Source organism: Plecotus auritus (genome assembly GCF_963455305.1).
Source record: "Plecotus auritus genome assembly, chromosome: 6".
NCBI classification, from domain to species: domain Eukaryota; kingdom Metazoa; phylum Chordata; class Mammalia; order Chiroptera; family Vespertilionidae; genus Plecotus; species Plecotus auritus.
In genome coordinates this window covers 64,384,674-64,398,682 of record NC_137773.1, presented here as the reverse complement: position 1 = coordinate 64,398,682, position 14,009 = coordinate 64,384,674, and positions in this window count along the sequence as shown.

Sequence of the window (14,009 nt, the reverse complement as noted above, 5' to 3'; positions counted from 1 at the left end):
ATAATTTTTACTATGAAAAAATGGTGAGGTGAACAATATACTTTTGTGAACTTTGCCATCAGTTACTAAATATATCATGAACTTTATTTTCATTATACCTGTTAATAAAATGTTTCCAAAATTATTTACAAAGAAAAAGAATATCAGGATACCAAATAAAGTTTAGTTTCTTATCTATCCTTAAGCAGTATCAGACATTTAAAAAATGTGAAATGATTTTGTACTTGGAGACAGATCATTGTAAAATGAAATTTAAAGAAATAACCATAAACTACTAATTTAAGTAAAGACAAAGACCACCTCAGCAAATATATTCTCTGTGCAGTTAATCTATTAGTGGATCTAGGAAGGCAAACTACGTCATCCATTCAAATGAAGGTGTCTTCCCTACTGTGAATATTAATAAGGAAAAGAAATCATTTTACATATTGTATCTCAAAGGCCCCATATGTTTTTATCATAGAAAATAATATTCCTTGGGCACAGATGTATAACTAGGCTTCTTTAAATAGAAAAGGTTAGAGTAGATTTTTTTCAAAATCCTTTTTTAGCTTACCTTTTTGATAATTGGCTGGTGTTCAGCAGCTCTGCTTACAAAGGTTATTGGAATGGACTTGTGAAAAGGTTACAAGGCACACATAACAGATTTTCATTCTTTCAAGGTATGCTGCTAACCTAGCTCTTTGTATTTATTTCACTCTTATGAAATAAACATGTAAACAAATAATGGGAATCCTTATATTCATAAGATACGTTAGCAGGCATAAATTGATTTATTGCATACATATCATCTAACTGTTAATGTTATTATGACTTTGGCTGCAATATGTTCTTCTATCATTAAACGTCCTTATTTTACAGGACAGGTGGTCCATCCCATGTTCTTATGCTCATTTTCCAGTTGCTCTATCTGTAGTGCTGGTCATCGGCACTACCATGACATAGAAGTGGTCGTAGATGAACTGCTTTTGTTTAAAGGTAGAGGGGTGGATGAGGAAAAGTTATCTTGAAATGGACACACTCCTTGTAGAAAAGAAAAGAAAACCCTAAATAAAGCCATATGAAGAAAATTATGTATGCAATTTCTCCTAAAATAAAAGTATTTGAAAAGTAGAGGTGCTGATTTACCTAAGCATGTCAGTTCCTCGTCATCTAAGTGGGAATTTTTCCTCATCAAATGCTTGTGGTATTCAACTATAATAGTAACATGAGTCATCTGCCTTCAATATTTCCACGCAGATCTTGTGATAAAGCATATATCCTCAAATTACTTCAATAACCATGATTGACCCCATTTATAGGTATAGAATTAAGGACAACACAGAATGAAATATTCTACTATAGGGAAATCATTTTCTGATTTTTTGTCGTCATAGTTCTTAATTTTTACAGTAGACCACTTTCCTGAGGCTATATCTTTTAAATATTACAGGAGAAAAGACTGACAAATATGTTTGCTAAGGAAAGACCCTAATAGATACTCCCAATTTTCCAAGTCAACTTTAATTCCCAAAGCACACTGAAAGCCATGTGGAAAGAAAGAGCTTAGAGTGCAACAACCTTGCTTCTGCATTTGACACTCCTGCTGGTGTCTTTTTGACATAAGCAATTCATTTAACCTAGCCATCTTATCTTTCTCACTTGGAAAAAATAGTTAATGATATCTGTCTTACTTCTCACATGAGAAGATTTAATGAGGAAAGAAAGTAGAGTGGAATTGTGATATGAAAGCACAGTAATAGTTGTAACCGCCCTAAACAGGGCTTCCTGAGCTGTGTCCTCATTCAATTCTGTGTAGTTAATTATAGTGACTAGGACAAGAAGGGGGATATGGAAGAGAAGAAAAATGAGGAAGATGTATTCTCGTAGGGATTTTTCCAACATACATAAAAATGGAGAGCAACCTGTGGAGACATTCTAACTCCAGTTTTGCATTTACTACACCTTCACCAATATATTTTAATCACTATGAACCTCACTTAATCTCTCTGAACCTGTAAAATATAATTAAAGTTATTTTCCTCAATCTATTTTAATGTTTTTGAAATCAAAATATGTGTGCCATTCTAGTGTACTTTTTCCTCTCTTAAAAATATCACAATTTGTAAATGTATATATTTTTCTTTAACATAAAAGTTTGCAACCTATACTAATAAAAGGGTAATATGCTAATTAGACCAGGTCGACCGGACATCTTCCGGTCATCCTTCCTGATAAAGCCACAGTGGTAGGGGCGCGAGGTGGAGGTGGTTAGGGGTGATCAGGCCGGCAGGGGAGAGCAGTTAGGGGTGATCAGGCAGGCAGGCAGATCTGCGGTTAGGAGCCAGCGGTCCCATATTGTGAGAGGGATGTCCAACTGCCTAAACTGGCAGTCAGACATCCCCTGAGGGGTCCTGGGTTGGAGAGGGTGCAGGCCGGGCTGAGGGACCACCCCCCACCCTGTGTATGAATTTTGTGCACCAGGCCTCTAGTATACAATAAAACAAAAGGGCTGAGGAAAATAATTTCAAAAATAAGGGAAGAAAAAGAAACAAAGTTTTGAATTAAAGTTGAAGGCATTTTCTTAAATCCTGATGTTGAACTAGTGACTTTTTGTGTGTGTGTTTGCTTATGGGTTAGGTAAGTAATATATTTAAACTAGAGGCCCAGTGTACAAAATTCGTGCAATTGGGGGGAGTCCCTCAGCCGAGAGCCCTTGAGGGATGTCTGACTGCTGCGGAGGCGGGAGAGGCTCCCGCCACTGCCACTGGGCTTGCCAGCTGTGAGCCAGGCTTCTAGTTGAGCAGTGCTCCCCCTGTGGGAGCACACTGACCACCAGGGGGCAGCTCCTGCATTGAGTGTCTGCTCACTGGTGGTCAGTGCACATGATAGTGACCAGTCATTCCACCATTTGGTCTATTTGCACAAGCCTTTTATTGTATAGGATGAAGAAGGGCGGGAGTGGGGTGAAGAGGGTCTATGTGGGGGGAGGGGGGCGGTTAGGACATTTGTAATACTTTCAGCAATAAAGATAAATTAAAAAATAAAAATAAAACTTCAGTCCAGACATCCACAACTGCCTCCAAAAGTCTCATGCCTGACCCTCCCCAACAAGGTTGAATTGTGATTTTTATGCCAAGTTTGGGATTGTCACAAGTTCACAAATTTCAATCCGCCATCTAGCCATTGCCATCTACATGGCGTCAGCCAGCTAGTGTCGTTGGTAGGTGTCGAATCCTTGCATGTTGTGGTTCTGACCTCAGCCAAACCACTTCCACCTTAATACAATGTTATTTATCACCCTTCCCCAAAAGTTATTTTATTAATTATAACACACCATGGTGATGTAGTCTAGAGAAATATGATGCTATTTCAAAGAAAATTTGATCTGCTTTGTTAATGATACGTAACAAATACCCTGAACACGACCTATTGGTTGATTCTGGAAACTACTGGTTGAATGAATGAATATGTGATTGAATCGTTGTGATGATTAAGTAAAATAATAGAATATAGGCAATGATTCCAGGCATTTAATATCTTACCAATTACTAATACAGCATAGATTCAGGGACTAACTGCATCCTAAAACATTTTATTCATTTGCAAGTAAAATACAGAGCATATAATGTAGTATTTTATATACTATCCCCACTGGAGTCTGGTTCAGCACCCTGAAATCAAGCACAGCAATAAGTCCAGTGAAATACATGAAGATTCACACCAAGTCTGATAAAACAAGCCTCATGCCAGTTCAGAGATTTCTAGATTTTAGAATTTGGACAAGTAGTTGTGAATATTAATGGTTAACATTTATTAAGTAGCTACTATGTGCACTGCTCCCACCACTTTACAGGTATTAATTAAGCCTCACAACAATCCTCTAAGGTAGGCACTATTATTATTATTTCCATTTTATAGGGGAGAAAGCTGATGCACAGAGGGTAAGTTACTTGCTTTATTTGGCTTATGGACCAGATTAAGCAAGTAACCAAATAAGTCTGGAAGAATTTGTGTTAAACTTTATAAAAATCAATTGAATTAAATTAAGGATAATATAAAGATAGGCACTGGTCTCAGTAGCAAAGGAATTTTTAAGATATAAGCAATGAAAGAAATTACCCAAACTAGTAACATGTTTTATTAAGTAAAACATTTCTAGAATATAAAAAATACCATATAAAATTTAAAATTTAATAAACTGGATTAAATATTTTCAACTGATATGGTTAGCAATGCAATATATGGAGTTCATACAAATCAATAAAAAGCACCAAGACCTCGGTAGATGAGAAGGAAAGATATAAAGAAATCACACACACACACAAAAAAAAAAAAACAGTTGTAAAAATAATGTGAGAATTGAAGTCTAAAATTCAAGTTTAACATGGAGATACAATTTTTCAAGTAAAGATTTTTATAACTTGTAATACATGCCAAATACTTGAGGAATTCCTATAGCCACTGAGGTAGCAATTTGATTATTTTTAAGTCTACCATACAGAAATAACAAGTATGGGGGAAAAATATTTGTCTACAAAGATGTTCATTAACAAGTAATTTATACTATAAAAGGGGGAGAACAATGCTTTTTAGGGTCATGGCATCAATAAACAACTTGAAACAAATGAAGCAGAAAAAATTGTTTGAGCTGAACAATAACCATTTTTTTAACACACTGCTGAGTCCAACAGAACTGTCAAATGTTATAAAATTATAGTTTACTTTCCTAATGTCACATTAATAAGCTCTCTGTAGTTGTTGCCGGGGAATCTGAGACCCCGAAGCCATATATCTAGGCAAGATAGTTTTCTCTGCAGTTGTCCTGATCGGGTGGGAGGATAATTTTCAGTGCAGAAGTATTTTTTCACAGTAAGTGATGACTAGCTGTGAAATTGTTATGTTACACTGTGGACCTGGATGCTGTCCCTTTCTCCAAATAAGTTGTTAATACTGCAACTTTACAGTAGTATTGACTTTGAAGCCTTTGGGAATTAGATTAACCCAACTAGACTAGAGTATAATAAAAGAGCAATGTTAATCATCCTATCTAATAAAAGAGTAATATGCAAATTGACCATGCCTCTGCTATACCCACAAGCCACACCCACAAGCCATGCCCACCAGCCAATCAGGACCAAATATGCAAATAAACCCAACCAAGATGGCTATGGCCACAGAGAGCAGAAGGGAGGCTTGGGTTTCCCGGGCAATGGAGGAAGCCAAGCTTTCCGCCTGCCCTTGCCGGCCTAGGCCTCCACTCAAGGCTACAAAGTTTCAATAATAGAAGATACATAAACCCAAACAGAAATGGCGGCAGCCATGGAGCTGGAAAGAGCAGGAGGCTAGGGTTGCCCGCGGCAATGGAGGAAGCCAAGCTTCTGCAGCCCTGGCCGGCCCAGGCCTCTACTTAAGGCTACAAAGTTTCAATAATAGAAGATACATGAATCCCAACAGAAATGGCTGCCACCTCGGAGCAAGCAGAAGGCTTGGCTCCACTCCAGGCTACAAAGTTTCAATTGTAGATGATAAATAAACCCCAGATACCAGGGCCTCCACTTGGGTCACCTGGGGGCATGGCCAGCCTGCAAACCACCACAGGCCCCTTGCCCAGGCCGCCCCACACCCCAATGGAACCCCCACCCTAATCCAGGACACTCTTCAGGGCAAACCAGCTGGCCCCCACCTGTGCACCAGGCCTCTATCCTATCTAATAAAAGAGCAATATGCAGTTTGACCATCACTCCAACACACAAGATGCCTGCCCCCATGTGGACACAAGATGGCCACCACAAGATGGCCAGCAAGGGAGGGCAGTTGGGAGGGACCAGGCCTGCAAGGGAGGGCAGTTGGGGGCTATCAAGCCTGCAGGGGAGGGCAAGCTGGCAGAGGAGGGAAGTTGCGGGTGACCAGGCCTGCAGGGAAAGGCAGTTGAGGGGGACCAGGCCTGCAGGGGAGGGCAGTTGGGGGAGACTCAGGCCTGCAGGGGAGGGCAGTTAGGGGTGACCAGGCCTACAGGGGAGGGCAGTTAGGGGCAAACAGGCTGGCAGGGGAGCAGTTAGGCATCAATCAGGCTGGCAGGGGAGCGGTTAGGGGGTGATCAGGCTGGCAGGCAGAAGCAGTTAGGGGCAATCAGGAAGGCAGGCAGGCGAGCAGTTGAGAGTCAGCAGTCCTGGATTGTGAGAGGGATGTCCGACTGCCCATTTAAGCCCAATCCCAACTGGGATCGGGCCTAAACGGGCAGTCGGACATCCCTCGAGGGGTCCCAGATTGGAGAGGGTGCAGGCTGGGCTGAGGGACCCCCCCCATCCACGAATTTCATGCACTGGGCCTCTAGTTTAAAATAAGCCTCAGGCAAATTATTGACCACCTTTGTTAACTCTAACTACAGCCCTTCTTCTTCTTCTTTGCTCTGTCTTTTGTAACCCTTTTCTTGGTAAACATTTCCACCTTTCAACCAGGTTTTCAAGCAGAGAATGTAAATAATACTACAAGCTCTTCCCTCTCACTTGTACCCCATTGGAATAATCACTTTCTCAAAAATACACATACATCTATTTTAACCAATTATTCTATGTTGATTAAATGGCAGCTCTTTTAAAACATTACTGACATTATGGCGACAGTCATCATATATTTTCAAACAAATATTTTATCATATGTATTGGTAGAGTTCTCTGGGATATAAGTGACATGGTCACCAAGTCCTATGGATTCTATATTATAAAAAAGTTCTTGTAGTTAGTCCCCCTTCCCCATACCCATTTCCATTATCCTCATTTAGACCCTTTCCATCTTGTGTCGGCTATTTTTGATTTGCCCCCCCCCCCCCAGTCTCGTCTATATTCTTCTTTGTCTTTCTCAGTGTCCCAGAGGGTTGACTTCTAGGAAGTTTTTCTTGCCTTCTAGCTTCTGGTTGGGTTTGGTTGGGAGGCACCAGGAGAATTTGAAGAGTGGGAAGAGATAGAGTTGGGTTTATATTTCCCCCATTTCGTCTGCTCAGGTGTGGTTGTGTAGGATGCTACTTTGCTTCATGACTATAGCTTCTCCCATGATTCCAGCCCTCAACCAGGCTCTTGTGATATCTTAAGAATAGTGAGGATCGTAAGGCTATAAAGAGTAGTAATGGCTTCCCCCTCTTGCTAGTGCCCACCTGGTGGTTGCTTTACCTTTACCTACATCTCAGTAATTATTTCCTTTACGAAAGTCTCAGCAAACTGTACCTTCTGTTTCCTGTCAATACACAGACTGACATATGTTCCTTCTCCAAACCACTGAAATGGCCTCTAATTGATTGTATGCCTATAGCCTCCCCCTCTTCCCCACCATTTTACAAAACATCCTTCAATGATGGACACAGCACCCTTTCTCAGAGCAAAATCTTCACTGTTCTGAATCATCAGCAGTAGTTTCCAACCAGAGTTGTTACAAATGACCTACGAATACCTTTGCATCCAAGAATTTTCTGTGGAATAATCAGTCTCATATACACACATATTACTATATTCAGAAAATTATGCTCCTGCAATTAATTAAATGCCAGCTCATTTAAAGCATGACTACATGTTTCCCAGGCAATCAAATCTTCCATCGTGTGTATTAAAATAATCCTCATATTCAAAATAAAGTCTAGACTCTTTCTAATTTTCTACTTCCTTCTTCTACTGCTCACCCACATGCACTTACATTTTACTTAAGTACCATACTCTCTCTCTCCCTGCATCTTTGTTTTAGCTAATCTCCATATTTCTAAAATCTATCCACTCATACTCAATAACACTTTCATGGCAAATTCTTTCTTAATTTTCATAACAGAAACATTATATTAAAAACCAATAATCTGAGTTTGAGTTACGTACTTTACATGCATTATCTCATTTAATATTTTAACAACTGAAATAAAACTTTAGGGGTTTGTACAAGTTCACACAACTATAAAATATAAAATTAAGAATGGAAATCAGACCTGACTTCAAACCTACAACTTAAAAACTAAACATTTTATTTTCTAATAAAATGCTAGACCAAAAAGCCAAATATTACTTTTTGAAATCTCCCTCACATACCTGTCTTCATTTTTATTCCCATGCCACTTCATGCATACCTTCTCTTTATTTGTTTACCTATTTCTCTCTCCCATTGACCTTGAAATTTTAAGGATAAAAACCCCATTTTGCATTTTATTTGTTTAATTTTTTTTATTTTTTAGATATCAAAATTTAACATGGTATCTAGGTATTAAATATGGAATACTTAATTAATCATGTTAATGCTTTATAAATGAATGGTACTACTTTTAATATTAAAATAAAACCATTTTAATTAGAGATTGTTGTAATGCAACATTTCCCAAGGTGCCCATTTTGTTCATATTTCTGATTCCATACTGGCTGGATAGTTATATCTGTGTCTCAGTTTCCCACTGTGGCAAATGCCCACTTTTTTCTGGTTTCTTTATTGTCTCAGTTGCCCAATAAGGAATAACTAATCATATGTGCAAAGAAACATCAATTCTTCTGTCAACTTTAATTGACTTGGTTCATATATAAATGTTGATAGTTACCTTAGTGTTATCAGTATCATACACTGTAAATTAGCTGTACAGTGAAAAACACTGTTTATCAGGATGTCTTCATTTGTTTCTGTTTACTTGGCTACATAGGCCAAGTGTAGAAGATGCATATGGAAATGAAAGAACAGTGAAACCATAAAATTTATACCATAAAATCAATGCATAAGGAAGAAAATCAAATAAATTTAACCATGTCCTTTGGCTGGTGTTGTTCAGTGGTTAATGCACCACACTAAAGAGTCATGGGTTTAGTTCCTGGTCAAGGGCATATTCCTAGGCTATATGTTCAGCCCCACTGGTCAGGGCACATGCAGGAGGCAATCAATCAAAGTGTCTCTCTCACATCGATGTTTCTCTATCTATCTTTCTCTCTCTCTCCCTCTCCTTCTCCTTCCCTCCCTCCCTCCCTCCCTTCCTCTCTCTCTAAAAATAAACAGAAAAAACATCCTAGGGTTAGGATTAACAACAAAAAATTTGATTGCAACCCAATTAATGCCATGAAAATATGCAATAATGATAGCAAATGTTTATTGAGTTCTGTTATGTGCCAGGCTTTATTATGAGTACTTTACATGCATCAGTTTATTTACTCCTCACAACAACTTTATGCAGCAGGCATTATTATTTTCTCCATTTTCAAGGTGAGAAACTGAGATGCAAAAAAACTTGTTTACGTCATGTAACTACTGATACCCCAAGTGATATTCAGAATCCAGGTAGTGTATCCCCTTAGGCCTGCTTAATCACTATGCAATTGTGACTTTATTTAAATAATAGCAAATGGAATTGATTATTATCAGTGCATGAGTACACACACACACACACACACACACACACACACTCTCTCTCTCTCTCTCTCTACATTAGAAATAAAGGAGGACTCTTGCCCATGTTCCTGACCTAACTAGTTCCTGGGAAAGGGTTGTCATTTCACCACTTTAAAGTTCCCCATCTATAAAATGAGAGTAGAAAGAGTATTGATTTTATAGGGTTGTTGTGATGATTGCATCACTTAAGACATTGCAGACAGATCACAAGAATTCTTGCTTCATATTACACAGTGTTTTACAAAGTATCATACTTTAAAAAGATATTAGCTTGTAAGAACATGTAATAAATAACTTCAAAATGGAATGGGTATTTAATTTTAAAGCATGCCTTTAACATTTATGTAAAACGTTTTTTGTACTTGTTCAATAGAAACTTATCTGGCCACTGGGTAAAGCTAGCAATAAAACTACTGGTCTGCAATATGCTGATATATATGAAGTACGTTAAAGAGTACCTGGTATATACTAAATGTGAGTTATTAGTATTTTCTGACTGAAAAGAGATTACTGACTTTTTAATAAACATCCATTTAGGTAGCATTTATATAAAAATTAATAAACTATTATTTTAGCTTATAGATCAATCTATTATGTACTTATTAAAATGAGTTATCTTCCATGAATTCTTAAATCCATGTACAAATGAGACATGACATTAGACTTGGATTGACTAATGGGTTTTAATTTGTGAACCATCTATAAGAAACTGATAGCAATTTCTTGGGTGTGTAGTTAAGATTCCTGCAAGCATACAAGTGTACAGCAGGTTAAGAGAGCTTTGCTGGATTCATCATTAGGCTCTGGACTTCGGTCAGGAAGACTGTTTCAGAACCCTGGACAGCACACCGCACAGACAGACAATGACTAATTGATTACTCAAGGACTTCTTGGGCAAAGAGGTACAATGAGATGAGACCTGCTATTTTCCAGAAACTTGAGCAAAAATATATACATGTTTGTATAATTTAGTTAACTTTTGTGTGTATATATAGCAGCATTTATTATTCTATTAACAATAAGCCAAGATCATTATAGCAAATAAATATGTCAAACAAAAGCTAAACAAGGAAGAGAAAAGAAATAGCTAAAACTTCAGCAGCACTATATTGTTCCCATATTATTAGATGCTCCCAGAAGATTGTATGGTGGTTATTTTCCCAATTTTTCTATAAACATTAATTTATAGAAACTGGAGTTTGTAGTATTTAAAGTGGCAGAATTCATGAGATTGTTAAGAGATGGCAATAATGTTCTATAAGTCTTACTTTATGTCATATCAACATAGTATTATATAAAGTTTATATTTAAAGCATATTTTAATAATAGCTACAAAATCTTGTTCTTTGGAAGATAATTCTATTGACAATTTATGCTTTTCAATACCAAAGATGTTTGCACTCATGTTTTTAAGTATTTTACCATAAAATTATAAATTATCAGTGTACTTGTTATAGTAGCAGAATTGTTAAATTTGCTTCTGTTTCCTTGCATTTAATAATAAGCCAAATCAACTTCGTTATTGACCTTTCTACTTGATAAAATTATCTCCAAGATGATGGCATTGTGTAAGTTCCCAGAACAGGCAGCTGGCTTTCTTTAGCAAATTTTTATCTTTACTCATGCCTCCCATTCCTAAATCCATAAAGCCTTTCCAGGTTTCCTTTTTATAAATGGCATCTCTCCCTCTTCTGGATTCCTCCTATAGATTCCTATTGTACTCTATTGGGGCCTACTTTTGCCTTATAATGTTTGTATTATTCAGCTCATATAAACATCCTTTGCCCTATTAGACATCAGTTCCTTGAAGATAAAGATTACATTTCTTCCACATTTGTAATTTCCACATGATCTAACATAATGCATTACTCAAAGAAAGCCATTAAACAGGGTTTATGAAAGAGCCATCAACTGTTTTGAATATCAAGTTGTTTAAAGGGCATGAACTGGATGCTTTGTGGTATTCAGAACATTGATCTTTTGGTAACTTTTTAGAAAAATAAAATAAATATGCATTACTACAAATACATTTCACACACTATGTAACAGGATTAATAGTCATACAATAGAAAAGCCAAACTACTTTGCTATAATATCTATTAGTCCTGCCTTAGAATATTTTCTGTTATAAGCAAAGCTGTCATATGGTAAATTATCTTCATGCAATAATATCTTTCAAGTATACTGGAAGGCAAGATCCCAAGGGCCACATGAGAGAAAGGCTCACAGAACAAATCAAAATGCTTAAATGAGATTATTTATTTAATCAATTAAAATACATAGTGAGATATCTAAAATATATAAAGAACTCATACAACTCAACAACATAAAAGCAAGCAATCCAAAAAAATAGTCAGAGGACTTGAACAGACACTTCTCCCAAGAAGACATACAAATTGCCAACAAATACCAGTATATGAAAATATGTTCTATTTCACTAGATATTAGGGAAAGGCAAATCAAAACTACAATGAGGTACCACCTCACAACTATTAAAATAGTTATTATCAACAAGACAATAGTTATTATCAATAATAACAACTGTTAGAGAGGTTGTGGAGAAAAAGGAACCTTCACACACTACAAATGGGAATATGAACTGATATAGCCACTATGGAAGACAGTATGGAGATTCCTCAAAAAATTTAAGAATATGACCCAGCAACCCCTCTTCTGAGTATCTACTGGAAAATTTAAAAAACGTTTATTTGTAAAGATATGTGAAACACTATTTTCATTGTAACCTTATTCATGGTGGCCAAGACATGGAAACAACCAAAGTGTCCTTCAATAGATGATTGAAAAAAGATGTGGTACATATATACAATTAAATACTACTCAACCATAAGAAAAAATGAAATACTAGCATTTATGACAATGTGGATAAATCTTGAGAACACCATGCTAAGCAAAGTAAGTCAGATGAAAAATGTCAAGAACAATATGATTTCAGTCATATGAGTGATCCTATCTAATAAAAGAGAAACATGCAAATTGACCATCACTCTGCTACACCCACCTGTCAATCAGGAGCGAGTATGCAAATTAACCCAACAAAGATGGTGGCAGCCACAGAGCTGGAATGAGCAGGAGGCTTGGGTTGCCCCTGGTGATGGAGGAAGCCAAGCTTCCCGCCCGCCCTGGCTGACCCTGGCCTCCGCTCAAGGCTACAAAGTTTCAATTATAGAAGATAAATAAATCCCAGATACCTGCTTCCATCCGGCCCTGGCCTCCGCTCAAGGAGGCGCTGAAAAATAAAAAGGAGGGGCTTGGAGCTTGGGTCATCGGGGGTGTGTGGCCAGCCTGCAAACAGCCATCAGCCCCTCACCCAGGCTGGCCAGGCACCCCAGTGGGACCCCCCACCGTGAAGGGGCTGCGGCCAGCTTGAAAACAGCCCTCAGCCCCTCACCCAGGCTGGCCACACCCCCATGGCCCGATCCCTGTAAAAGGGACAGTTGAACATCCCTCGAGAGGTCCCAGATTAGAGAGGGTGCAGGCTGGGCTGATGGACACCCCCTCCCCCGTGCACAAATTTCATGCACCTGGCCTCTAGTATAAAATTAAAAGCAACAAATGAACAAATAATACAAACATAAAGTCATAGACACAGACAACTGATTGGTGGTTACTAGATGGTAAGAGGGGTAGAGGGAGGCAGTAAAGGGTAAAGGGAGTCAAATATATGGTGATGGAGCAAAATTTGACTTTGGATGGTAAATACACAATGCAATATACTGATGATGTATTATAGAATTGTACACTTGAAACCTATATAATTTTATTAACCAATGTCACTCTAATAAATTTAATTTTTAAAAAATTTAAAGCTCTCACTGGTTTGGCTCAGTAGGTTGAGCATCTGTCTGCGGACTGAAGGATCCTGGGTTCGATTCTGGTCAAGGGCACATGCCTGAGTTGTGGGCTTGATCCCCAATAGAGGGCATGCAGGAGGCAATCAATCAGTGATTCTCTCTGATCACTGATGTTTCTATCTTTGTTTCCCTCTCCTTTCTTCTCTGAAGTCAATACAAAAATATATTTAAAAAATTTAAATACATAGTGAGAAGCAAAGGGAAAAAGATGGCATAGGTTAATACATTTGAGATAGTGTGCAAGCAAAGTGAAAGACCACACAATCTAATTTCTGGGTTAAGCAATTCTAGATAGATAGATAGATAGATAGATAGATAGATAGATAGATAGATCATCTCTGTCTCTATCTCTCTTATGAGCCACACTATCTCACTAATGGCATAGTTATAAGCACCAGAGTTGATATCTCAGTAAATTGGTTCAGCTGATAGAATCCTAAGACCAGCACACATACTTGCTCTACCAGAGAGATACAGGGTAAGTATGATCGCCAATAGAAAAGATCACTGGACTACAACCTATGAGAAGCTACACATTTTATTTGTGTTTCCTGAGTAGGTGACATATGATGCCAAATGTACATTACCAAAGAGTGACCAAATTCAAACTTTATGAATACTCAATGGCTTACACATATTTATTGCCTCATGAATACTAAGTATCTCCTATACACTTATTTTTTTTCCAAGTAATATTTGATGCCTTTATTATATTTTTTAAACTTTCCTTTTAATGCACAGCATTGTATTATGTAATTA